The sequence below is a fragment of the Gorilla gorilla genome, chromosome 1, assembly GCF_029281585.2.
Source record: "Gorilla gorilla gorilla isolate KB3781 chromosome 1, NHGRI_mGorGor1-v2.1_pri, whole genome shotgun sequence".
In the NCBI taxonomy this organism is placed as follows: domain Eukaryota; kingdom Metazoa; phylum Chordata; class Mammalia; order Primates; family Hominidae; genus Gorilla; species Gorilla gorilla.
This window is the reverse complement of record NC_073224.2, coordinates 121,990,524-121,995,132: the sequence shown is the minus strand read 5'-3', so window position 1 is coordinate 121,995,132 and position 4,609 is coordinate 121,990,524.

Here is a 4,609-nt window from a genome sequence, read left to right as displayed (position 1 = left end):
TACCTGTCTTATGCGGATGTTGTGAGGATGAAGTGGGCTAATTCACACACAGGAAGTTTTCAGAAAATGTCAGCTAGTATTATTCAGGAGGCTTCCCTCTCTGGGACTGAGATTCTTCTCCTGAAAAAGGAGGGAATCTTCCAGAAAATCTCCAGGGCCCCTACCAGCCTGACATGCAGCTCTTGGCAGAGAATGGAGCTGAGGCAGGAGCTTCTTCAAAGACCCTCTCATTGAGGAGCAAGGGACCCTGACCAGCCATTGCCCACTGTTCACCACGTGAGGTCACAGGGACTGTCTGCTAGGCGGCCCCCAGGCCCCTCAGGGAAGACAATGATGTTAGTTTTGTTTTTGTTTCGTTTTCAGTGTAGAAATTGTAGCAGAGAAACACAGGGCAAGTCCACCCTGATCATCACATACATGGTATATCAAGAGCAGGGCTGAGCACGCAGTCTAAGACATTGTGTCATCCTGTGGGGCTCAGGCTCCTCATCCATACAATAGGGTTACCCTGCCTGTCACTTGGAGTGACCATGAGAATTACATAAGACAACCTGTGTGACCTGTGAAAGTGTGTGTCCCATCACAGCACCTGGTGCATATCTGTTTTCCTTCCTCTTTTTGGAACCTGAGGCCACCAGCTACCACTGTAATGAGGAACAGAGTTGGACAGAGCTCTACCTTAGGTTGCAACAGAATAAGCTCTTGCAGCTGGCTTCAGATAATGAAGAGTTTTTTGAAAGTTGCTGGGGTAATGAGGAGACAGGAGTCTCACAGGGACCCCGGACAAAAGTAAGGGAAAGCTGACTTTATAGGACTGAATCTGGGGACTCAAATATGTCCTGGCAAATCTAGGAATCCATTTTTCTCATGGCCCTCTCAGCAGCATATTAATGATTTCTGATTATTAATAAGACCTAACTACTTTCTTTTCTAGAGTCTTCTTCCACCACAAATTTTCAACTCCTTTGCTATCCTTTTTTTTTTTTTTTTTAAGACAGGGTCTCACTCTGTTGGCCAGGATGGAGTGCAATGGCATGATTACATCTCACTGCAGCCTTGACCTCCCAGGCTCAAGCGGTCCTCCCACCTCAACCTCCTGAGTAGCTGGGTCTACAGGTGTGTACCACCATACCTGGCTAATTTCTTTTTATTTTTTTGTAGAGATGGGGTCTCGCCATGTTGCCAGGGCTGATCTTGAACTCCTGGGCTCAAGCAATCCCCCAGCCTTGGCCTCCCAAAGTACTGGGATTGCAGACGTGACCACCACACTCAGCCTCCTTTGCTATCTAAAGTTCAAACTCCCAGAGAGAATCCAACAGGGTAAGCTGGTACCAGCAACTTTATTTGGGAATGAAGTTTGTTTCTGGCAGCTTCTAGGTTGGGTGTCTTTCATCCAAATGTGCTCAGTTGAGGGCATGGGGGTGGATCAAAGGGCACAGAATAAGGCACAAGTGATTAAGGTACAGCCCAGGGAAACTTCTCTCAGCAGAAGAGATGCCAAAAGCCCGAGGGTTCACGGCTGAATTGAGCTGTCAGCTCCATGGACATATCCGTATCTACAGGCAGCCAGGTGATGCAGCTATTACTTGGCTTTGGCCTTCCCTCCTTTCTCATTGTTTTATTTTGGGGAGAGCCATCCCAGGCCAAAGATCCTCTCCAACCAAGCTGGTGACATTCTCAAAGCAAAAGGAACTACTGTGCTATGAGTCTGTGAGCTGTTATAGCCTGTCTTCCCAGTGGTTCATTTTTGTATGAAACAGTAAAATAATCACAGGCCTGGCACTTGCAGACCGTACAGGAAAGGTTTTATAACCACTTTGGCCCTCACCTGTGCCAAATTAGCTAAAGCAGAGGGTGAGATGCCGGTTGCGGCCTGGCCTCTGCGGGTGCAGGTTTCCTGTAACAGCGTTTAGAAATCTATTTCTATTTCTGAACCATCAGGTTCACAGCCGTGTAAACCTGAATGAGGTGACAGCTCTCTCTCATTCTTGCTTGCTGGGGGAGATGGGCAGAGGGCAAGACAGAGTAGAGCGCTGAAAGTCGCAGCAGTCAGGGGATGACCCACCCTGAGTGCTGACAGAAGATGCTCTGATCACTGTGCTATATCTGGACAGAGGATCCACACTGAGGACAAGGCTGCCCTGGAAGAGGATGGAGGGTCTCGTCTCCAGGTGTCAGTCACCCAGATACAAGGCATGTCTCTCAGATTGGAAACAGTGCAGAGCTCCCAGGGAGGAAGTCCTTCCCCTGAGTCTTGACCTGAAGGGTCAAGAGAGGCCCATCTGTGAGCATTAAGTATATTCCTCCATTGAAGACATTGTTCTTCAAACTTTGAGACCATTGGAACCACCTGGGGGCACTTGTTATAAAGGCGCATTCCCATGTCCCGGCCCTATTCAACCCCTTATTCTGTAGCTCAGGGATGGGACCCAGGGGTCTTTGATTTTTATAAGAAGCCCCTGATAGCCCACGTTCTGCAGGAATGAGTGTTAATTCTAATGTCCTGAAGAAATGCCAGTTTAGGCAGTTCCATTCAAAATCTTCATTGATAAACAAGTCAACCCTAACACCCCTCAGGCCCGGGCATACTCACACCCTCCTTCTTTCTCTCTCCAACCCATCTTGGAAGCCCCCAGTGCTCCATATGCCTGTTTGCACAGGCTATTCCTCAGCCAGGAGCACGTCCCCCACCTTCACATCACAGCTGTGCACATGCCCATGCAGCCACCGTGAGTGCTCTTAAGTCTTAGACTTCTGGTTTTTCAAATAGTCTTCCAAAAACCCATGTCCATCATTGGAGAAATAGGATATTCTGCATTGCCAAATGTCCGGGCACACTGAGAGATGGTACAAATTAGACGCTTCATTGATTTTATGCACGTTAATCTTTGAAGATGCCTACTTTTATTTATTTATTTAATTTTTTTAGAGACAGGGTCTCACTCTGTCACCAAGGCTGGAATACAGTGGCATAATGATAGCTCACTGCAGCCTCAACTTCCTGGGCTCAAGTGATCTACCCACCACAGCCTCCTGAGTAGCTGGGACTACAGGCACGTGCCATGATGCCTGGATAATTTTTTTTTTTTTTTTTGAGACAGAGTCTCGCTCTGTCGCCCAGGCTGGAGTGCAGTGGCACGATCTCGGCTCACTGCAAGCTCCGCCTCCTGGATTCATGCCATTCTCCTGCCTCAGCCTCCCGAGTAGCTGGGACTACAGGCACCTGCCACTACGCTCGGCTAATTTTTTGTATTTTTTTAGTAGAGATGCTGTTTCACCATGTTAGCCAGGATGGTCTCGATCTCCTGACCTCGTGATCCACCCGCCTTGGCCTCCCAAAGTGCTGGGATTACAGGCGTGAGCCACCACACCCGGCCTGGATAATTTTTATCTTTTTTGTTTTTTGTAGAGATGGAGTCTCCCTATGCTGCCCAGGCTGGTCTCACACTCCTGGGCTCAAATTATGCTCCCAAAGTGCTGGGATTACAGGTGCTAGCCACTGCACTCAGCCTGAAAATGCCCACTTCTATACTGAGCATTTGGCAACTCCCAAACTCTGCTCAACATAATTTAATCTTTGGAGATGAAAAAATTACTTTTTAATCTTCCAAAGCTTTGCTGTCCTTATTATGGATAACCATTATCATTATTTCTGAGAATTCCTAAATGGGCATTTCTAATAGTTAGAATTCAGGGTAAACCAGCTTCTACTTCATTGAGCTTAAAGCTCTGGAAAGCATCTAAGAATTATATCTGTCCCACACAAAACCAGCTGGGGAACCTGGGTAGAGAGAAGTTCAGAGCTGTGGGTTCCAGTCTTGGCTCTCTGTAACTTGCTCTATGTCTTGGGTAAGCTGCTTCTCCTCTCTGAGTTTGGGGTTCCCATTCGCACAGCAAGGGTGTTATCCCTAGGTCCCAAGGCCCTTCTGGCCTTAGTCTGTATCTCTTGAGGGGTGGGGAATTGGTCTTCATGGTTCTGTGGAATGACACTTGGTCTTTGTTCTAGTTTAACGGGTTAGAGGGCAGTTAGAACTGCCCTTGCTGCCAGTGATCCAGTTCGAAATACGTTTTTATTTGCTTTGCACAGAACAAATTCCCCAGGGCAGCCATCCAAGCGGAGTGGGGTTGGTGGTAATGGAGAAAGCCTGAGATGAGGACATAGCTTCCTGGACCGAAAAAACAATAGCCGAGTCTTCCTGATGCCAGGACAGTGAGAGGAAGAGTGGACAGCTCCTCTGGGCACCCACTTGTTTGGTCACAAGGCGCTAAGCAGCAGCCTTGCACGGTCACGTCTGGGAGGGCAGGGCTGGCTTCTTAGCAGCTGTCATTTCCAAAGTGGCACCTGGCAATGTCAGCCTGAGGGTCTGGCTGGGAAGGTGGCTTGTCCCTTCATCTGGCCTGCCTCAGTGGGCCCTTGTCACACTGATTTGAGGAAAGGCTTTGGAAGGTGGATGATGGGGCCTTCTGAGCAAAGCTAACCTGAATCCTCTGTTGGGTTTGCCTCATCTCCACACTCATACTTTTGCCTGTTTCTTCCTGACTGAATCTGGCCATACACTGGAGAAGTTGCAGCTGAAAGCGAGGAGAGACTGCTTGGTCTGGTAGCGAT